Below are 24,946 nucleotides of genomic sequence, written 5' to 3' on the forward strand. Positions count from 1 at the left end.
ATCAGAGCAGAAATAAACAATATAGAATCTAAAAAACTGTAGAGCAGATCAATGAAACCAAGAGTTGGTTTTTTGAAAAAATAAACAAAATTGCTAAACCTCTAGCCAGCCTTCTCACAAAGAAAAGGCAGATGACCCAATAGATAAAATCATGAATGAAAATGGAATTATTACAACTAATCCCTCAGAGATACAAGCAATTATCAGGGAATACTATGAAAAATTATATGCCAACAAATGGACAACCTGGAAGAAATGGACAAATTCCTAAACACCCACACGCTTCCTAAACTCAATCAGGAGGAAATAGAAAGCTTGAACAGACCTATAACCAGTGAAGAAATTGAATCAGTTATCAAAAATCTCCCAACAAATAAGAGTCCAGGACCAGATGGCTTCCCAGGGGAGTTCTACCAGATGTTTAAAGCAGAGATAATACCTATCCTTCTCAAGCTCTTCCAAGAAATAGAAAGGGAAGGAAAACTTCCAGACTCATTCTATGAAGCCAGTATTACTTTGATTCCTAAACCAGACAGAGACCCAGTAAAAAAAAGAGAACTACAGGCCAATATCCCTGATGAATATGGATGCAAAAATTCTCAATAAGATACTAGCAAATTGAATTCAACAGCATATAAAAAGAATTATTCACCATGATCAAGTGGGATTCATTCCTGGGATGCAGGGCTGGTTCAACATTTACAAATCAATCAATGTGATACATCACATTAATAAAAGATAAGAACCATATGATCCTGTCAATTGATGCAGAAAAGGCCTTTGACAAAATCCAGCACCCTTTCTTAATAAAAACCCTCGAGAAAGTTGGGATAGAAGGAACATACTGAAAGATCATAAAAGCCCTTTATGAAAAGCCCCGGATAACATCATCCTCAATGGGGAAAAACTGAGAGCTTTTCCCCTGAGATCAGAACACGACAGGGATGCCCAGTCTCACCGCTGTTGTTTAACATAGTGTTGAGGGGCGCCTGGGTGGCTCAGTCGGTTAAACCTCTGACCTCAGCTCAGGTCACGATCTCACAGTCCGTGAGTTCGAGCCCCACGTCGGGCTCTGGGCTGATGGCTCAGAGCCTGGAGCCTGCTTCTGTTTCTGTGTCTCCCTCTCTCTCTACCCCTCCCCCGTTCACACTCTGTCTCTCTCTGTCTCAAAAATAAACATTAAAAAAATAACATAGTGTTGGAAGTTCTAGCATCAGCAATTAGACAACAAAAGGAAATCAAAGGCATCAAAATTGGCAAAGATGAAGTTAAGCTTTCACTTTTTGCAGATGACATGATATTATACATGGAAAATCTGATAGACTCCACCAAAAGTCTGCTAGAACTGATACATGAATTTAGCAAAGTTGCAGGATACAAAATCAATGTACAGAAATCAGTTGCATTCTTATACACAGAAAAACAAATAAAGAAACTGATCCCATTCACATTTGCACCAAGAAGCATAAAATACCTAGGAATAAATCTAACCAAAAATGTAAAAGATGTGTATGCTGAAAACTATACAAAGCTTATGAAGGAAATTGAAGAAGATATAAAGAAATGGAAAAACATTCCATGCTCATGGATTGGAAGAATAAATATTGTCAAAAAGTCAATACTACCCAAAGCTATCTACACATTCAATGCAATCCCAATCAAAATTGCACCAGCATTCTTCTCGAAACTAGAACAAGCAATCCTAAAATTCATATGGAACCACAAAAGGCCCCAAATAGCCAAAGGAATTTTGAAGAAGGAGACCAAAGCAGGAGGCATCACAATCCCAGACTTTAGCCTCTACTACAAAGCTGTAGTCATCAAGACAGCATGGTATTGGCACAAAAACAGACACATAGACCAATGGAAGAGAATAGAAACTCCAGAACTAGACCCACAAACGTATGGCCAACTCATCTTTGACAAAGCAGGAAAGAATATCCAATGGAAAAAAGACAGTCTCTTTAACAAATGGTGCTGGGAGAACTGGACAGCAACATGTAGAAGATTGAAACTAGACCACTTTCTCACACCATTCACAAAAATAAACTCAAAATGGGTAAAGGACCTGAATGTGAGACAGGAAACCATGAAAATCCTAGAGGAGAAAGCAGGAAAATACCTCTCTGACCTCAGCCGTATCAATTTATTACTTGACACATCTCCAAAGGCAAGGGAATTAAAAGAAAAATGAACTACTGGGATCTTATGAAGATAAAAAGCTCTGCACAGCAAAGGAAACAACCAACAAAACTAAAAGGCAACCAACGGAATGGGAAAAGATATTTGCAAATGACATATCGGACAGAGGGCTAGTATCCAAAATCTATAAAGAGCTCACCAAACTCCACACCCAAAAAACAAATAACCCAGTGAAGAAATGGGAAGAAAACATGAATAGACACTTCTCTAAAGAAGACATCTGGATGGCCAACAGGCACATGAAAAGATGCTCAATGTCGCTCCTCATCAGGGAAATACAAATCAAAACCACACTCAGATATCACCTCACGCCAGTCAGAGTGGCCAAAATGAACAAATCAGGAGACTATAGATGCTGGAGAGGATGTGGAAAAACGGGAACCCTCTTGCACTGTTGGTGGGAATGCAAATTGGTGCAGCCACTCTGGAAAACAGTGTGGAGATTCCTCTGAAAATTAAAAAATAGACCTACCCTATGACCCAGCAGTAGCACTGCTAGGAATTTACCCAAGGGATACAGGAGTACTGATGCATAGGGGCACTTGTACCCCAATGTTTATAGCAGCACTCTCAACAATAGCCAAATTATGGAAAGAGCCTAAATGTCCATCAACTGATGAATGGATAAAGAAATTGTGGTTTATATACACAATGGAATACTACGTGGCAATGAGAAATAATGCAATATGGCCCTTTGTAGCAACATGGATGGAACTGGAAAGTGTTATGCTAAGTGAAATAAGCCATACAGAGAAAGACGGGTACCATATGATTTCACTCTTATGTGGATCCTGAGAAACTTAACAGAAACCCATGGGGGAGGGGAAGAAAAAAAAAAGAGGTTAGAGTGGGAGAGAGCCAAATCAGAAGAGACTCTTAAAAACTGAGAACAAACTGAGGGTTGATGGGGGGTGGGAGGGAGGGGAGGATGGGTGATGAGTATTGAGGAGGGCATCTTTTGGAATGAGCACTGGGTGTTGTATGGAAACCAATTTGACAATAAACTTCATATATTGAAAAAAAAAAACAAAGGGTGGGAAGTTCACATTCTGCCTCCACCACCTGCCATGCACAATGTCTCTGAGACCTCATTAGGGGTTTAATGTCTCTTTATTACATCTTGCCTTAAGGTTCTACTTCCCCCCAAATTCCTAATTTCACCCAGTAATATTTTCTTTTCCTTTACTTAATCCTAAAATAACAAAAACATGGATCACCATAATTTTTCCTTGACTTCTACAAAATATCATTTACATAGAGTGATTTTATATGGTATATGTTTTCTTTTATTTTTTTAATTTTAATTCCAGTTAGTTAACATACTGTGTTATATTAGTTTCAGGTGTACAATATAGTAATTCAACTCTTCGTTACATCACCCTGTGCTCATCACAAAGTGCACTTTTTCATCCCCATCACATATTTAACCTTTCCCTCACCCCATCCTCTTATGGTATACAATCTTAAACCATAGATTTTGGACTGAAAGTGGGCAAAAGATAGAAGTCTTGGGACTTTCTCACTGGCCAAGTACTTTCCATACACTCTCGTTCTCTTCCTTTATTCCTCCTCTCTGCTTCTTCCTTCCTTAAATTGGCTACAAGACAAAAAACGACTTCTACCTTACTAAGCAGAACCATTCTATTCTTTCTGTGTCTCACCTTTACCCATTTTGTTAAGAGAAATTGCAACTACCAGTTTCTAAACAGATCCTTCTTTTTTAAAATTCCATCTACAGTTTTCCTTTCACAAAATAATTCTTTTATCTGCAAATGGCTTCCAACTTGAGAACATACACCCTCTCCCCCACACAAATTTTACATTTTCTCAGTGGTATTTCAAAAGAGATGAAGCATATCATCTACTGGAACTACACATATGATTACCCTGAACTAGTGTTAGAGGAACAACATCAGGAGAATTATCCATACCACAAAAGTTCTCTAATTCTGAGCCACTATTTCTCAACAGCTAATGTAACCTTCTTGTTTATGATACTACCTAGTTCTCAATATATGGTAATAACTTTATAAATTGTTAAGTTAAACTGATTGAACTTCATTTGTCTAGGTTAGTTGAGACTTTTGAAAATTACTATCCTATTGTTGATGATTCTTTGCCTAGGTGATGAAGATATACAATATTCCTGGAGAGACTTACATGGCTAGCACTTTATGTTGCCCTAAATTTGAGTATACTTTACTTTTATTTTTTTTCCTAAAATTGTATACTCTGTTAAGCAGATTTGTTTGAGTGGTTCTTCTCTCAAACTTTAAAGAAACTCAGCCAACCTATAGGTAACCATTATTATAAATCATGTACATTTTATAAACCTGTGCTATATGAATAAATATAATGGAGATTCAAAAAAATATGTAGGACATAGTCTCTGCCCTCCAGGAGCTTACACTATAGTAGTAATATTAAGAATAAAAATAAATGGGGTAACTGGGTGGCTCAGTCAGTTGAGCACCCCACTTCGGGTTCAGGTCATGATCTCATGATTTGTTAGTTCCAGCCTTGCATTGTCTCTCTGCTGTGACCACAGAGTCCACTTCAGATCCTCTGTCTCCTTCTCTCCTTTACCCTCCCCCCACTCACTCTTTCTTTCTCAGAAATAAATGAAACATTAAAAAATAATAAAATAACTGACATTTTAGTCACTATACTAATTGCTTTATAAGAATTATCTGCATCAATCTATAATAATATCATGAGGCTAAGACTATGGATGTTACTTACAGGCTGCCAATTTGATATAAAGAAAGGTACTAGGGTTGAAACGGATTGACATACTTAAAAGAGAAAATGAATAAACTGCTTTCATTAGAGTAGTTTTTATTTAGAGAAAGATTAAAATATATACTCAGAGAGGTTACTAGGCTTTTAGAAATTATGTTGAGAAGTTTAAGATATATCATCTCACTAATGGTTAACACTAATGTTTATTTTATATCTGACTGAGTTTAAGTGCTTTAAGTGGGTTACTCAGTCAGCAGATTTCATGGGTTGAAAGAGCAAAATATTGATGGCACAGAAACCAGATAGAAATTAGCAGACTAGATGATTTGGGGCTGGACAGACTTAAGCAAGTAGAAATAGAAAGGATGGGATAAATTATGTGAGATATAATAAGAAAACTAACTTGATATATGACTATTTTCAGAGGGAGGAGGTTGAGAAGGAAGGAAATGATGAAGAATTTATTTTATAGCCACATCTTGTCATTGTCACTGTCATTCATTTGCTTCAGCTTGGAAATCTTAATTTCTAATAATTTACTTAATATATTATTGATACACATAGGATAAGGTCTAAATTCTTTATCATGGATTATAAGGTTCTTCAGATATGACCTTCATGACCTTACAAATGATTATTTCGCCAGACTTTCCTGCTCCCATTTCAAAGAACAGATATATTTGAGTGTCTGTCACTCATTCAGCTTTATAGCAAAGTTGTTCTCAAACCTTTGCCCTTAGTACTCATTTACAATTTGAAAAAATATTCAGGTTCCCATCTCCCCACCCCACCAACCTCCCCTCTGGTAACCAATAATTTGTTCACTATAGTTAAGAGTCTGATTCTTGGTTTGTCTCTATCTCTTTCTTCCTCCTTTGCTTGTTTGTTTTGTTTCTTTAGGTGAATTATATTATCTACCTTTTTACTATATTAGATAACAAAATTGCAAAATTAAATACATACATATGGATTAATTTATTTTAAACAACTATAATAAACCCACAATAAATTTTGTTATTGGAAAGAAATACTATCAGTTATTTTCCTTGAAATGGCAGACTTACTTAATTCATTTATAACAAATTATCTGCTTAAGTATACAACCTTGAATAACAGTTGGTCTTTCATTGTTTCTTTCAAGTAAAAACAGTGCTCCATGAAAAAAAAAATGGGTGGCTAATTTGCCTTACAATTCAAGGGTCTTATTTAATAAAATTAATATCTTTTATGGTTTAATCAAGGGGATTATTGAGTGAGACTAGATTCTAAATTTTATTTAATATTGTTTGGTGCCACTGCCTCAGTTGAGCCATGGCTGTAGAAGGTTTGCCACCACTGTTTTTGCTCCATTAGCAAAAATATCAAGGTAGTAAAAAGTCCCACAACATGTTTATATTATAATGTAAATAGTTTTGATTTTATGGACTACCCTGAGGTATCTGTAAGTTCCTGAAGTCTGCAGCCCATATTTTGAGGAGTTCTATACCAGAATAAAATAATAACCAAAGCCAGTGTGACTGAAGCATGGCAAGCTATAGGTAAAGCGGTAAAATTATTTTTCAGGTTGGATAATATTAAGGCAATTTTAGTACTGAATGTTCATAATCTGGTAACACACTATATAGTTTTCCCAAAGCATTGTACAAAGTTGAAAATTTTAAACATTTAATTTGAAAGTTAAGAGTTGCAAATTAAAACAAAAGTATTAGTTTGAGAAACTTGGTGTACCAATCTTGGAATAGAAATCATATCTTTCTTATTAATACCTTTATTTTTTTTAATTCTTATTCATTATTGAGAGACAGAGAAAGAGCTTGAGCACAGGAGGGGCCGAGAGAGGGAGAGACAAAGAATCCAAAGCAGGCTTCAGGCTCTGAGCTGTCAGCACAGAGCCTGACACAGGGCTCAAACTCACAAACTGCAAGATCATGACCTGGGCTGAAGTAGAACGCTTAACCGACTGAGTCACCCAGGCACCCCATCTTATTAATACCTTTAACACTAATAAATAATTCTCTGACCTATTTCACCAAATTAATTTTATTTTAATGACTACAATTCATAGCCAAAAATAAATAAACACAATGGAAATATTTGGAAATAATTCTTCACTATAAAAGTCTTCAAGAATGCAGAATCATCTTTAAATATTTTATTTTTTATATGAAGCATTTTAACTCCAGTATAGTTAACACATAGTGCTATATTAGTTTCAGGTGTACAATATAGTGATTCAACATTCTAGACACCACTCAGTATTTATCACCATAAGTATACTCTTTAATTCCCATCATCTATTTCATCCATCCCCACCTACCTCCCCTCAGGTAACTATCAGTTTGTTCTCTATAGTTAAGAATATAATTCTTGGTTTCTCTCTCTCTTTTTTTTCCCTTTGCTTGTTTGCTTTGTTTCTTAACTTCCACATGAGTGAAATCATATAGTATTCGTCTTTCTCTTACTGACATTTCACTTAGCATTATAATCTCTAGCTCCATCCATATTGTTGCAAATGGCAAGATTTCATTCTTTGTATTGATGAATTATATTACAGTGTACACACACACACACACACACACACACACACATATGTTTGCTCCCATGATTTGGATAATGTAAATAATGATGCAATAAACATAGGTGTGCATGTATCTTTTTGAATTGCTGTTTTGGTATTTTTTGAGTAAATACCCATTGGTGCAATTATTGCATGATAGGATAGTAAAATTTTTAATTTTTTGAGGAAACTCCATATTGTTTCCCATAGTGGCTACACCAGTTTGCATTCCTACCAATAGTGCATGACAACTCCTATTTCTCCAAATCCTTAGGCATACGTATTGTTTCTTGTGTTGTTGATTTTAGCCATTTTGACAGCTGTGACATGATATCTCATTGTAGTTTCAATTTGCATTTCCCTGATGATGACTGATGTTGAGCATCTTTTCATATGTCTGCTGACCATCGCTATGTCTTCTTTGTAGAAATGTCTGTTCAAGTCTTTTGCCCATTTTTAATTAAATTATTTGTTTCTGGGGTGTGGAGTTGTATAATTTCTTTATAAATTTTGTATACTAACCCTTTATCAGATATATCATTTGCAAATATCTTCTCCCATTCAGTTGATTGCCTTTTAGTTTTGATTTTTTTCCTTCACTGTGCAGGTTTTTATTTTGATGCAGTCTCAATAGTTTATTTTTGCTTGTATTTCCCTTGACTTGGGAGACATATTTAGAAAGATGTTGTCATTGATGTCAAAGAAATTACTGCCTGTTCTCTCTTCTAGTATTTTTATGGTTTAAGGTTGCACATTTAGATTTTAATCCATTTTGAATTTAGTTTTCTGTATGGTGAAATAAACTGATCCAGTTTCAATCTTTTGTATGTAGGTGTCCAATCTTTCCAACACCATTTGTTGAAGAGACTGTTTTTTCCCATTGGATAATCTTTATACCTTTGTCACGAATTAATTGAGTGTGTAGTTGTGAGTTTGTTTCTAGGTTTTCTATTCTGTTCTATTGATCTGTGTGTCTATGTCTGTGTCACACATGCCAGTCCATATTGTTTTGATTACTACAGTTTTGTAGTATAACTTCAAGTCTGGATTTGTGATATCTCCAGTTTTATTGTTCTTTTTTAAGATTACTTTGGCTATTCAAGGTCTTTGGTGATTCAATACAAATTTTAGGATTATTTGTTCTATTATTGTGCAGCTGCTATTGATGTTTAAATAAGGATTGCATTAAATCTGGTAGCTGGTTTTACATAGTATAGATATTTTAACAACACTTGTTCTTCCAATCCATGTGCGTGAAATGTCTTTCCATTTCTTTTGTTGTGTTCAATTTCTTTCATTGCTGTTTTATTGTTTACAGAGTATAGGTCCCTCTCCTCTTTGGGTTAAGTTTATTCTTAGACATTTCATTATTTTGGAATCAATTGTAAATGGGATTTTTAAAAAATGTTTACCTATTGAATTTTGAGAGAGAGAGAATACAAAGGGTGGAGGGCGGAGGAGGTGGTGAGAATCAGCACAGAGCCTGATGTGGGGCTCAAACCTATGAACCATGAGATCATGACCTGAGCCAAAATCAAGAGTCAGACAGCTAACCAACTAAGCTACCCAGGTGCCTCAATGTGATTGTTTTCTTAATTTGTCTTTCTACTGCTTCATTATTAGTGTATAAAAATGCAACAAAGCTCTGTACATTGGTTTTATATCCTATGACTTTACTGAATTCCTTTACCAGTTCTAGTGGTTTTTGTTTCATGGAGTTTTTATGGTTTTCTGTATATATATCATGTTATTTGCAAATAGTAGAAGTTTTGCTTCTTCCTTCCCACTTTGGATGCCTTTTATTTGTTTTTGTTGTAGAATTCCTGTGACTAGGACTTCCAGTAGTATGTTGAATAAAACTGGTGAGAGTGGCCATCCTTTTCTTGTTTCTGATAAGGGGAAATTTCTTAGGGGAAAAATTCTGTTTTTCCCTATTAAGAATAATGTCAGCTGTAGGTATTTCATATAAGGCCTTTATTATATGAAGGTATGTTTCCCCTAAACCTACTTTGTTGAAAGTTTTTTATCATGAATGGATATTGTACTTTGTCAAATGTTTATTGAACATATTTTGAAATGACCATATAATTTTTTATCCTTTCTCTTATTGATGTGATGTATCACATTGATTGATTTGTGAATATTGAGCCACGTTTGCATCCCAGGAGTAAATACATCAAAATTGATTGTTGTAAATGACGTTTTTTACATGTATTGTTGGATTCAGTTTGCTAGTATTTTATTGAGAATTTATGAATATGTTCATTGGAGATGTTAGCCTATAATTTTTTTAATGGAGTCTTTATCTGGTTTTGGTATTAGGGTAATTCTGGCCACATAGAATAATTTTGGAAGTTTTCCTTCCTGTTCTATTCTTTTGTTTTTTGGAAAAGCTTGAGAAGAATAGGTATTACCTCTTGTTTAAATGCTTTTTAGAATTAATATGTGAAGCTGTCTGGTCCTGGATTTCTGTTTGTTGAGAGGTTTTTGATTACTGATTGAATTTCATTGCTGGTAATTGGTCTGTTCAAGTATTCTATTTTTTCCTGCTTCAGTTTTGGTGGGTCATATGTTTCTAGGAATTTATTAACTCTTCTAGGTTGTCCAATTAAATGGTATATGATTTTTCATAGTGCTGTCATATATTTGTTTACATTTCTGTGGGGTCAGTAGTTATTTCTCCTCTCTCATATGTGATTTTGTTTGAGTCTACTCTCTCCCTCTCCCCCCCCATTCTCTCTCTCTCTCTCTCTCTCTCTCTCTCTCTCTCTCTTTGCGAGTCTGACTAAAGGTTTATCAATTTTGTTGATCTTTTATAAGAAACAGCTCTTGTTTTCATTGATTTGTTCTAGTGTTTTGTTTTCTGTGTTTGTTTTAGTTTCTATTTGGTTTATTTCTGCTCTAAGCTTTAGTATTTCTTTCTTTCTGTTGTTTTGTGGATTTTTTTTTCTTTTTCTAGCTCCTTTAGGTATAAGTTTAGGTTTTTTATTTGGAATTTTTCTTTCTTCTTGATGTAGGCCTATATTGCTATGTTCTTCCCTTTTAGAACTGCTTTTGCTGCATCCTAAAGACTTCACACAATTTTGGTTTCATTTTCATTTGTTTCCATGTGCTTTTTGAATTCTTCTTTGATTTCTTAGTTGGCCCATTGATTGTTTAGTGACATGTTATTTAACCTCCATGTATTTGTGTCCTTTCCAGATTTTTTCTTGTGTTTAACTTCTAGTTTCATAGCATTGTGGCCAGGAAAGATGCATGATATGACTTCAATCTTTTTGAATTTATTTAGACTTGTTTTGTGACTTAATATGTGATCTATTCTGGAGGATGTTCCATATGAACTTAAAAAGAATGTGTATTTTGCTGTTCTAGGATGGAATATTCTGACTATATCTGTTAAATCTATGTAATCTACTGTGTCATTCAAAGCCACTGTTTCCATGTTGATTTTCTTTTGGAAGATCCACCCATTGATGTAAGTGCAGTTTTAAGGCCCCCACTATTATTGTATTACTACTGATTAATTCCTTTATGTTTGTTATTAACTGTTTTATGTATTTGGCTGCTTTCATGTTAGGTGCATAATACAAGTGTTATTTCTTCTTGTTGGATAGTCTCTTTTATTATTATATAGTGTCCTTCTTTGTCTCTTGTTGCAGTCTTTGTTTCAAAGTCTAGTTTATTTGATATAAGCACTGCTACCCTGGCTTTCTTTTGAAATTCATTTGCATGATAAATATTTCTCCATGCCCTCACTGTCGATCTGCATATTTCTTTAGGTCTGAAATGAGTCTCTTGTAGGCAGGATATAAATGGGTCTTGTTTTGTTTTGTTTTGTTTTGTTCTGTTTTCATCCTTCTGTCATCTTATATTCTTTGATTGGAGCATTTAGTCCATTTGCATTCAAAGTAATTATTGATAGATATGTGTTTATTGTCATGTTGTTACTTGTTTTGTGCTTGTGTTTGTAGTTTTTCTCTCATCTTTTCTTCTCTTGCTTTTTCATGGTTTTCTTGTTTTCTTTAGTGATATATTTGGATACCCTTCTCTTTATGATCTGCATATCTATTAGTGGTTTTTGACTTGTGGTTACCATTTGTGTTGTATATAACATCTTCTGCATATGGCAGTCTATATTAAATTGATAGTCACTTAAGTTTGAAACTCATCTTTCCCCCAGGTTTTAGGTGTATGGTGCCAAAAATACATTTTTTAAAAAAATTTTATAAGTCCTGTGACTTATTTTTGCAAACATACTTAGCTTTCATACTCTCATTTATGGTTTTTCCCTTTCCATTCAAAGAGGGTCTTTTTATATTTCTTTTAGGGCTGTGTTTTTTTCTCTTTAAAAATTTTATTTAAATTCTAGTTAGTTAACATATAGTGTAATATTGGTTTCAGGAGTAGAATGCAGTGATTCAGCACTCTCATATACCACCAATGCTGAACATAACAAATGTGTTCGTTAATATCCATCACTCATTTAGTCCATCTAATGCTCACCTCCCTTCCTTAAACCCTCAGTTTGTTCTCTAGTTCAAAGTCTCTTATGGTTTGCTTCTTGTAGAGCTGTTTTGTTGGTAATGAACTCTCTCTTTTTTTTTAATGTTTATTTATTTTTGACAGAGAGAGAGAGAGAGAGACAGAGCATGAGCAGGGGAGGGGCAGAGAGAGAGGGAGACAGAAGCGGAAGCAGGCTCCAGGCTCTGAGCTGTCAGCACAGAGCCCGACACGGGGCTCAAACTCACAGACCACGAGATCATGACCTGAGCCAAAGTTGGACGTTCAACAGACTGAGCCACCCAGGTGCCCCAAGAACTCCTTTAGTTTTTGTCTGGGAAACTCTTTATCTCTCCTATTCTGAATTATAGGCTTTCTGGGTACAGTATTCTTGGCTGCAGATTTTTCCATTTTAGCACTTTGAATACATCATGCCATTCCCTTCTGGTCTGCAGTTTGCACTGAAAAACCTGCTGATAGTTTTATGGAGTTTCCTTTATGTAACTTCTTTCTTTTCTCTTGCTTTTATTTATTTATTTATGTATTTATTTATGTATTTATTTATTTATGTATTTATTTATTTATGTATTTATTTATTTATGTATTTATTTATTTATTTATTTATTTATTTATTTATTTATCTGTATCACTACTTTGTGTCATTTTAATTACTATGTGTCTTAGCATGGACCTCCTTAGGTTGAGTTTGTTAGGGAATCTCTGTGACTCCTGGATTTGGATATCTCTTTCCTTCCCCAGATAAGGGAAATTATCAGCTATTATTTCTTAAGATAAATGTTCTGCTCCCTTTCTTCTTTCTTCTTTTGGAGTCCCTATAATGCAAATAAATGTTCATTACATTTGCTAGAGTCACTTAGTTCCCTAAGTCTATTCTTGTTTTGCAATTATTTTTTTTTCTTTCATTTGCTCAGCTTGTTTAATTTCCAGTACTCTGTCTTCCAGGTCATTAATTCATCGCTCTGCTTCTTCTAACCTGCTATTTATTCCATCAAGTATATTTTTAATTTCATTTATTGTCTTTTCCATTTCTGGTTGGTTATTTTTATCTCATTTTAAGGTTCTCACTGATGTTTTTCACTTTTTTCTCAAAACTGGTTAGGATCTTTATGATTATTATTTTAAATTCTCTATCAGGCATATTTCTTATCTCCATTTTGCTTAGGTCTTTTCCTGTGGTTTTATCCTGTTCTTTCATTTGGGATTTATTCCTCTCTCTCCCCATTTTTTCTAACTCTCTGCATCTGTTTCTGTGTGTTAGGCAAGTTAACTCATGTTTCCTGTTCTTGGAGGTAATGGCTTTATGAAGAAGTGGTCCTGTAGCACCGTGCAGTGCACTGTCCCCTGTTTCCTAGGTCCCAGCACTTCTGTGAGTGTCTCCTATGTGTGTTGGGTGCACTTTGTTGTTGTGTCCTGGATGCTTTTACCTTTTGGCTGGTTAACTGCTGAGTCTCTCTTTGCCTATTGTGGGCAGTGTTGGTGCCCCATAGGGATGGGGCATGTTTTAACAAGGTGCATGCTGATCTATTTGTGAAATGAGAATTGCCGCCACCGCCACTATTGCTGCTGCCACAACAGAGACCTTAAAAGATGTGGGTTAGGAGATGCATTGTTGGAGGGAGTTTGCGCCCATCTTTTGTGGAAAGGGCCCTTGTAGCAAGGAAACTGAGGCAAGTATGACTGGAAAGGGCAGAACTGCTGAAGTGAGGGGGTGCAGGCACTTGGTGTAAGTAAGTTAGGTAGGAAGTGTCAGAACAATGCTATTTCTTTCAGGTAGCTCCTTTTTTATGCTGGGGTGAGGTTTGGGGGAGAGAAATAGTGCCTACCAACTCCTGTGTTCCTAAAGGGGTCTCCCTGTGATCCATGCCTCTCTGGAACAAGCTCTGAGATGAGCAAATAACTCTCATTTCTGTATGTTCCAGGCGTTTTTCAAACTGCTGGTTTTATGCTGTATCTGCACAGGCTGTTTGCTGTGCTGTCTCTTTAAGGGCAGGGACTCCATTTCCTAATGCCTTCCTTGGTCTCCCAGAGCTGAGCCTGCTGATTTTTAAAATTCCAGACTTTAAATTCCACTTGTTGTAAGTGCTCATGAAATTTGGCCCCTCTCACTTTCAAGCCAAATATTATCTGGATTTGTTTTCCCTGTATAGGAGCCCCTGATGTGACAGTCAGTTTCTTACCCTTTTTTGCACCTCCAGCTTCTTCCCGACTATGGACAGCCATGATCTGTTTCACCCCAAATGGTGTCTCCACCTTTCCCACCTTCTGCTATAAGGCCTCTTCTCTACCTTTAGTTGTGTGTTTTTCTGCCTGTCTTCTGCTCATTTTCTGGGTTATTTATGCTGATGGGTTATTGAGTTGCATCCATCAAATGACGTGAGTTTAAGGTCCTCTTTCTTTCCCCTAATCTCCATCTTTCCCCTAATCTCCATCTTTAAATATTTTAGAAGGTACAATTGATGGACTGCCCAAACTTGTTTTGAATATATATGTCTATAGTAATTATCATGTGATCTTTTCATGGGCTATTTTGTTCTATTTTATTTATCACATTGAGAGTAGATTTTTCTGTGTTCTGTGTTATCTGCCACTCACATTTTATTAAGTGAAAATCAAAATATCTGTAAGAAACTACTATATTGACATAAGGTACAGCAAAATGGTTAGTAGAAACATACATATCATAACTTCTGCACATTAATCCATTACAAAGATCTATTCTTTTTCTGGATTCCATGCTTTCTCCAAAATTAAGATTAATCATTTGCAGATACACAAGTTGTATACTCTCAATTTATTTTCCTAAATGTGAAGAGTCCATTTAGAGCATGCAGTTATGGAATATGAGTGCTTGACAGAAAGGGAGGGGAACTGAGCAAGAATCTTTGTAATGTTAAAAATATAAGCAGGCAGAGCTAGAACTGTCTGTGCAATATGCCAGTGCATTTCTCTCTATTTTAATCCTCTTTTCTTTTCTTATTCAAACACAGTCAATACCTCACCATCCACTTAATCCTTGTCTTTTCTTTGAAGTTTTGGCATGAATTACTTAATAAATGTGCTAGAAGAGAGTCCAAAAAAATTTCTCTGTTGAAACTAAGATTAATGTAAGGTATATTATATACAATAGAGACTCCTGGGAATTTTTTCTCCATCGATGTAGCTCAAGATTTGTTAATCAGTCCAAATAGCTATCATTTCTGTGAATGAAGACTGTGTGGCCTTGCGTTTCTGTCTCGTTTATTCACCCCATCTAGTACAGTACAGTTCCTGACTCAGAGGGGCATTCAATACATTTTCATTAAAAGAAAAACACCAACAAAAGGCTACCAGGAGATTTATATGTCAATAAGGAGAGGTCATCCAAGCGTATGTAATAAGTTAATGATAGACACTGAAAAGTTTTATTTTTCTCCAATTACTACCTTTAAATATCTCCTGCCAGATTTCCCTTTTCCTGTCCTAGATGACATTCTCAGTAGGCCTCCAGCTTTCTGTACACTTCAAGTTATTAGAACAAGGTTTTTTTTTTTTTTTTTTTTTTTTTGGTAACTGTGATTGCTTTTTAGGATAGTAATACATATCCAGCCCTGCCAAGACCAAAACTTCTATCAGTCATTCTTCTTTTCCTTAGATTGGGTTTATACTATGCTAGGAAACCTGTGGTAGGAGAAAAGGGGCATTTCTTTTCTCCTCTTCCTATTCTTGATGAATCTTGTAGGTGCTGCTGGAAAGATAAAGGCCAAAAGTCTTAATAGACCTAGTTGACTGGCAATGTTGTAATTTGGCAAGACTATCTGCATAGCAGACTAGCTCAAATGTTGATTCTCTAGTGGGTAACACATGATGGTTATTTGGAGGCTCCTTATAATGCATCATGCTACCCAGTTTCTACCCTCTGATTGATAGATCATGTTATATTCCTCTCCCAGTTCTAGCCCTTAGGAGTCTACCCTCCTTTTTCCCCCCTTGGGCTTATTTCCTTCTGTTAAGTAGCTTTGGCTAGAATCCATCAAGATGGCTCAAGCCTGGCTACTTCTTCAGGATTAACTTCTGTTCCCATATGAACCTTTGCTCTTACAAATGCTGGGATTTAGTGTATTCTCTATGATCTTGTAATCTCTTTTGGCCATCAAGGATACCTCTTATCTACCTCATGACTTCAGTTTCCCCTGAGGGTTAGGAAATAAAAGCTCAGTTTGCTTCCATGAGCTTTATATAGTTTGATGACTGACTGACTGACTTATGTATGTATATATGTATGTATTATTTATTTATTTATTTATTTATTATTTATTTATTTATTTACAATTCTCTTGACTTTCTTTGAATTTCTAATTATTCAATTATTTACGCTGGACCATATTCAACATTTTTAAAATTTAATTTAATTTAAATTCCAGTAGAGTTAACATACATTGACATTTTTTAGTAAATAACACATGGACATGTGTAGTATCATTGCTTCAGATATGAGGATATTTAGTATTTATTTTTCTCAACTTTAAGGCTTTAGTAAAAGTTCTTAGACAATTGGAAAACTGTTAGAATATGGAAGAAAATTTAAAATAATATAGTCTAAGCCACTGTGTTACAGAGGAGATGATAACTTATCCACAGTCCCAAAATCTGTTGCAAAGTTGAATTTAGTATATAGCCCTCCAATTTCTATGCTAGTTTCCCCCAAATATGCTAGTTTTCTTTCTGAAAGGAATCATTTCTGGAAGCTTATTAAGATAGTTATACTTAAAATTATATTAGTATAGTTATACTTAAAACAATGCTCTGATCAGATAGAATAAATTCGCAGAAAGGAATTATCTGAATTCATGAAAAGGCCATTTTATATGATTATAGAACTGATCATCTATTTTATTACTTTAAACAATAAATTTCTTTTGATGGAATCCAAAGCATATTAGGTTCTTGCCAATTTATGCTCAATAATGAAAAAAAGTTTCCATTGTATTAATTTTTCTCCCTAATCCATTGGATTACATTTGATGATAACCATTTGTTTCTTAAATTCAATATTCCATCATATTTTGTCATCTTTAATTTCAAACTAATCTATTTTTTTGTCTCTATTTCTACTGATGGCTCTACTCTTCTCTCACATGCTTGTTTTACTCTCTCCTCTCTTATCCTTTTTATCAAATAAGTGTCAACTCTACTATATGTATCTATATATTGTTTTTAACCTCTCACCCATTCTTTGCATTTTCAGCTCTTCCACCTATAACTATTCACTTATTTATAACTTATTTATAACTTTCTCTTATTTAGTAATCCTCTATTATTAAACATCTTTTGTTACTAAAATATGATAAAAATAAAATAGAAAATGCATAACTATTTCTTAAAGTCTAACTTACAGAATCATAGATCTAAGAATTGGAAAAACATTTATATCATCTGATTGATCAAGCTCTTTGATGCTAATATTATCTTCACATAATGGTCATTTAGTTCATGCTTGAATTCTATAGAGAACAGACAGACTTTCTTGAGATAGAGTTAATACTCCCACTGAGCAACTCTGACTTCTTAGAATGATCTTTTTCTAAAATTAATTCTACCTCTCACTTTTCTGTATTTTGACTGATTTGTCCCTTTGGATATTTTAGAATAAGTCTAAGCTGCTTATATATGAAAAACTTTCAACTATTTAAAGAGAACAGTTTTATGTAGTATTAAGCTTAGGAATACTGACTTTTGAGCCAGGATTCCTGCCTATTTGCCATGTGATAATACTTTTTTGCTATGGGAAATAATATGCTTTTGTATCTCACTAAGAGATCAGGACACTGAAAAGGATATTTCTATATGATAGTTAAGAAAAAAAGGTTATTTTTTCAAAGTCTTTATATCTTGTTTTATTCCATGAACAATTATATTTGCTTGTTATTAGACAATACACAAAGGCCACATCTTAATGTTACAAATAAAGACAGTCTGCAATTGAAAGTCACTACTGTTAATCTGGAGTTAAGAGAGGCAGGTCAAATCACTCTATTACATACGAGCAGAATGCATGCCCAGAGTTCAACTACAAAAACTCTTTTTGCCTGACCCCCTAAGACATTTGTATATTGGAGTTCCCTGAATACTTTACTCATTGGCTTATAAAAAGCAACAATTAATTGATTCAGGGAAGACCTTGCAAGAAGAAGGTCTCCCCTGAATCTTCTATCAATACTTCCTTAAACATCAGCTCTAATATTTAATTTAGTTCTCATTCCTTAAGTTCCTTTGATCATTTCCATAATAATATGGTTTCAAGTTTTTCCTCATCATTTTGCTTTCCCTCCATTAAATGCATTGTTGTTTATCTATGTTTCCATTGTATGATTGAGCCCGGAACTGAACATAATAATCACAACCATTGTTAGCATGATAGATGCAAAGTAACCTCTTGTTTGTTCTTGACATTGTTAATACAGCTGAAGATAATATTAGGGTTTTGTTTTTGTTTTTGGTAAGCACATACCAGTGCTGACTCACAATCAAATCAATAATTAGCTATTGATACCTGTTGCCATCTTCTCTCTTGCAGACTTTTGACATAGCAACCTGATTACATTCTTGCCTAAACTCTATAATCTATTCTTCATAAAGCATCTAGCATGATCTTTTAACAGGTTATCAAGTTACATCTCTACTTAAAACATGATCTGGTCATTGCCTATCTATTAATTTCTCTCCTTATGACTCTTCTTGTCATACATTCTCTTTATCCATACAGATTCTTCCATCTTTTTCTATATTGGTACTTCCTCAATCACAGCAAGTGTTTCCTCCTGAGGGTTTTGACATTTGCCTTCCTCTGCCACTGACACTTTCAGGAATTTACATGGCTTGCCTTTGTACACTCATTAGATCTTTCCTTAGAGACCTATTCAGCGTGATATTTTTGCCATCTTATGCAAAGAAACATCTTGGAACCCCATCACCATATACATCACTTACTATCTCTTTACTTAATTTATTTGTGGGAATTATCTGTGCAGACCTTGTACTATTTTTTCTTACTAAATTGTCTCTTTTTTTCCTAGACTATGAGTTCCTCAAAGATGCAGAATCTGTCTGTTTTGTTCACTGCTGTATTCTTAGTTACTAGCAAAATATATAATAAGCACTAAATTAATATTTGTTAAATTAGCAGATAGCAAATGATTTGAGCTAAAAGATACTTGAAATTTGTTAGGCCACTAGGACCAGGAATGAGAATATTTTTGTCTAAATTCCTTTTAGCTCTGTAATCTTCATCCCTATTACAAAACATCTTTGACAAATTACTTATGCCATACCCACTTGGAACTTTTTAGCCACAGCTATGATATCTTTATGGAAATAGACTTATAAATGAAACAAATATTCCATCTTGGGTTCTGCTGAATTCCTTAAACAAACCATCAACCAAACAAACAAAAATCAACCCATTCCTTCAGGATTATGGAGCCAGGGGCCAGGTTGAAATAGTTCTTGTTTAGTTTAGGCATTAAACAAAAATAGCTCTAGGCTAGCACAGGCATTATCAGCTAGTGCATCTCTCTGAATTATTACAGAAGAGCAAGTATACAGGCATATATGGTGTTCTCTTGGAGACCTTTAGAAAGTCTTGAAACAAAATCTGCCAGACATGCATGCTGAGTGAAAATATGTGGCATGATACTTCAGAGACCTGATCGAGGACATTAGTGATTCAAAGATCTTACTTTTTTAGCTTTCTTTTCTCTCTCTCTCTCTCTCTCTCTCTCTCATCTCTTTCTTTTTCATTTTTGATTGCTACTTTCACAATCTCCTGAATTAACCTAAGTTCTTTAACCCAGAACTTCAAGGATGCCAAAAAAAAAAAATTCCTCAGTTTAGTTCACGGTATTAAAAGATGTTTCAATGATCTGATTAGAAAATCCAAAATTAGTCTTTATGGATGTTTTCTGACCAGAAATTGTTATAATCAAAAACACAGATTATGCTTCTCTTCATAGAAGAAAATAATCAAACAAGTAAGTAATAATTTATTTTCATTTATTTAAAAGTAAATACCTATTGGGGCACCTGGATGGTGCAGTTATTAAGTGTCTGACTTTGGCTCAGATCATAATCTCATGGTTCATGAGTTTGAGCTCCACATGAGGCTGTGTACTGACAGCTCAGAGCCCCTGGAGCCTGCTTCAGATTCTGTGTCTCCCTCTCTCTGTCCCTCCCCTGCTAATGTTCTGTCTCTCAAAAATGAATAAATGTTAATATATATATACCTATCTTTATAGAAATTATTGTCTTAAATCTTGTATAAGAAACATCAAACAAAGCACACATTGCCTCTGTTTTTATAGAGCAGATAGTCCTGTATTTTTTATGTAAGCAACTAAAAATTATAACTGCAAAATATTCAAGTACTAAGAAAGGAAAGATCATCAATTAAAACTGTATTTATCCCTGATCTGGGCCATTTAGATGGTTCCACCACAGTCTAAATCCACAGGGAGGGTAAGGTCATCCTGTAAGCATTGTAACACCATTATAAACACATCATAAGATAGCTAAGTTCCCTGTCAAATTTCTGTCTTAAAGCTACAATGAGAATAAGAATGGAAAGCATTTTTTTAAATGCTAGAAAAAAACATTGTGGTTGACACCTGAATCAAATAAAAATCACCAAATATAGAAATCGACAGTTTCAAGAAATATGTAGTTGGCTTGACTGATTTTTAGCAAAGTAACATTTTCCAGAAGAGCTAAAATAAACTTAACCCTCTTTATTCTTACAAAATAGGATTTATTTTACACATGATATATTTTAAATATTTGGGTCCTGATAAGCCTATAAATTTTACTTAAATTCAAGTAAAACAGGACTTTTTTCCTGTATTTCTCTGCATGTCAGCTGTGGCCAGCTTGTTTGGGTTCTCCAGAATGTAACTGTCTCTACATTTTATAGGCAGAATAGACCTGTATTGAATTAATGGGATGTAGAAAAAGTAGCTGTTTTCTTGCTGACAAACTATTCAAATTACTACATAGGAGCAGGTCCTCAGAAGTTCATGATAAGCAATAAAATAATCTTCACCATAAACAGATATATTTTGTTGTTTTATTACTATAATAGAAATTTATCATTACATAACAAATGATATTGTGAACATTTGTTAACAAGTTCTTGTGGACACTTGATAAAGTATGGATTTTATGAGAATTATTTTATAATAACAAAAAAAACTAATGTGCATGATTAATTTTTTATCAGCAAAGATTTATCATTATTGGAAATGATAATCTCAGTGAGTCAGTCCGGTTGAAAAAGCATGAGATAACTTTCATGGCACTTTCTTGATTATAAAACACTTTGATATGTTTTGCTTATTCCTTAGCCAACAGTCAGTGGAAAATATTTTAAATATTTTTTTAGTATAAGAGAAACAAAATTTAGATGACCTAATAAATCAGTTAATTTTGTCTTTGCTTTCCAAAACACTGAGAAAACATATTTACTCTCATTTCTCTGGGATGTTGAATCTGGCTCTCTTCAGGTGATAGTTTCCTTTTTATATCACTCTAGAATTTGTTGACAAGTATAGTTACCTTTAAAATTTTCTTTGCCTTTAAGATAAAAATAAATAAAACTAAATTCATGTACACTTCTCCATCTGCCCCCACCTCCACTGACAAGAAGAAATTAAATTGTCTTCTGATTAATTACATGTCTAATATCACCAGTGCAGAGCTGATAAGAGTCAACTTGTTTTTTTGCACTGAGGTAGCCTCTATTATCATCATGACTTCCTGGGGGACCAATACAATGTGCACATATATAATTTCAAAATGATCACAGAGGAGCCATAATCCATTTCTCTTTCTCAACTGCAGCAGGCCAGTCAGACTTAATACTATCAGGGCTTGTTTTGTGTAGCACTTCTCTTTTCATTTTCTTTTATAGTTCTTAGGAAGCACTGGCTGTCAGTGACAAAGTTCTGTGCTATTTACCCCACTGCTGCCAAGAAGAAGGAGAGTATTTGTATAAGCTTATCAATGACAGACATTCTCTGTTCAGTAGTATATCATCTTCTTGGCAGAAGGAACAAACTGTCACCTGTCCAATAAAATGAATTTAACCCAACGAAGCAGAATGAGGTGAAGATGGAGAAGAAAATGTATTTTGGGGGTTGTTTTTAAAGCAGTACAGCTTACATCAGAAGCATCGGAAAGTAATTCAGGAGAAAGTAACTAGATGTACTTAGGTAGGAAGAAATTCAGGGTAACTCTGAGAATTGAATTTCCTTTGCTGACAGCGTATAGCCTGCTTGGGATTCTCTCTCTGTCTCTGTCTCTCTCTCTCTCTGCCTCTCTATCTCCCTCTTTCTCTCTCAAAATAAATAAAGAAACTCTAAAAAAAAAAAAAGCTCAGCTTGAAGTTAGGTCACAGTGCTCTCAATGTCACTGTATCTGAAGTAAAGATACAAAGAAATCTTGCATCTTCTTTATTGTTAACCAAAACAAAATTATTATTTGGATATAAAATACTTATAGATATAAATAAATATGTAGTAGAGTTCAAAAGTGCACATGGGTATTTCTTATTACTGTATGCACACTTTATTTAAGCCACTTTGTTGAGGTATGATTGATATACAATAGGCTGTACATATTTAATATATACAACTTGATGAGTTTGGAATAAGTATACATCTGTGAAACTATCACCACAATCTATTCCACAAACATATCCATCATCTCCAATTGTTTTTTCCTGCCCTTTTTATTTTATTATTATTTATTTTATTTTATTTTATTTTATGTTGTATAAGAACACTTAAGATTTACCCTCTTGACAAATTTTTAAGTATGCCTCTTATATAAAGAATCTATAAATAATCTAAAGTAGTCAAACTCATAAAGGCAGAGAGTAGAATGGTGGGTGCCAAGGAGCTCCGACAGAGGAAGGAACAAGAAGGTATTATTCAAAGGGTACAATGTTTCACTTACGCAAAATGTGTAAGTCCTAGAGATCTACTGTGTAGCATACTGCTTATAGTTAATAATACTGCCTTGCATATTTTTACAGTGTGCTTTTGCAAACTATCTCTTCAAGAGATGGAATCTACTTTTCTGCCCCTTAAATCTTGTCTTGGCCTATGTGATTTGCCATGGTGAATGAGACATGAGACATTAGACATTAGCCAAATGACACAGAGGCTTGAAAAGTATTTACAAATTGGGGCATATCCCTTTTATTGCTTCACCTAGCTGAGTAACTGTTTAATAACTTGGGCTAGATTACTAGAAAATCAGAGACATGATCAATCCATTCCCATTGCCTTTGCTAACAGGAGCCAATTACCATCAGTGTAAGGCTAAATACTCTATCCAATTCTACCCTTTCAAACTTCACGGGAATTGCAAAGATCAGCTCAACCTGCCAAAACCAGAAGAACCACCAGCCTCACACTCAGAATTGTGAGAAATAATATGGTTTTTTTCGCTTGCTTGTTTGTTTGTTTATTACTAAACTTGAGGGTGGTTTACTATGCAGTAACAACTAACCAGTGCAATAGACAGTTAACATGTGTATTATGTTCTGTGAATTGAATTTCTTTAAACAGTAGTTTCTCCATGCTTAAACACACACATCTGAAAATGTACAGACACATACACTTTTGAATTTCTATATTTTCAAAGTTATCTTCCATTCTTTCTCTCTCTTTTCTTCAGCTCAACTTCTCAGAAAACAAAATTTACAGTATTTGTCTAATTGTCCTACTCTCCTAACCATTTCTTAACTCACTATTGTAAGATTGATGTTTCCACTACTTTTTACATAAAGTATATACTTATTCAGATTCTTTCAGTTTTTATATAATGTTTTTCTATTGCAGGATCCTATCCAGAGTCACACATTACATTTAGTTTTTGTGTCTCCTTAGTTTCCTCTTCCTTTGACAATTTCTCCAATATTCCTAGTTTTTGATGACCTTCAAATTTTTGAGGAGTATGGCCAGACATTTCATAAAATGTCTTTCATTTGGGATTTGTCTCATATTTTTCTTATGATTAGACTGGGAATATAGGTTTTAGTGAGGAAAATCACGGAGGTTAGGTGCCATTCTCATCACATCATATCAAGGGTAAATGCTATCTCTGCTGATGCTGACCTTGATCATCGCTGGGTTGAAGAAAGTTTATCACTTTCCTTCACTATCAAGTTACTTTATTTTATCCCCACTTTCCAAATCTGTACTCTTTGGAAACAAGTTACTGTGGACAGCCCACATTTCAAGGAAGGAGGAGTTATATTCCACTTCCTTGAGTAAAAAAGTATTTTATAAACTATTTGATGTTCAACCTACATGGTGAATTTGTCTATTCTTTTGATTAATTACTTATTACATCAATATGGACTTATGGGTAATTATTTTATTCTTTGGGTTATAATTCATGCTTCTTTTTATTCTTGCTCAAATTTTTTTTTGTCCAATTTGGGCCATTGGGAACTCTTTCAGTTGGTTCCCATTGTCCTTTTGACCTACCTTCCTCATTGTGTTTTTGTTTGCTGCTTTGTTTGTTTTAGCACTTCCTTACTTTCTGGTACTACAAGATACTCTAGGCTGGTCAAGTACATTTCCTGCCACAGTCCTAGAGTTAATCCTTCTGCAAATAATACTGATCTTTTCAATTGGAGAAAAGTATTAGAAATGAAGATCTTGATACTTTGTGTGTTGGTTTCCATTATGGTACTTTGCTTTTAGGCCTTCTCAGATGACAACACAAGGCATATGTGTATATACCTAACTATGTATACAGACATATTCATAAATACTTTTTATATATAACCATCTGTATCTACATGAAGCTAAACATGGTTCCAACTGACGTCTTCAATCTAATCCATTACCATGTAAATCATTCCATCCTTCTCTTGCTTATCTG

Source organism: Prionailurus viverrinus, chromosome D1, assembly GCF_022837055.1.
Source record: "Prionailurus viverrinus isolate Anna chromosome D1, UM_Priviv_1.0, whole genome shotgun sequence".
Taxonomy (NCBI): domain Eukaryota; kingdom Metazoa; phylum Chordata; class Mammalia; order Carnivora; family Felidae; genus Prionailurus; species Prionailurus viverrinus.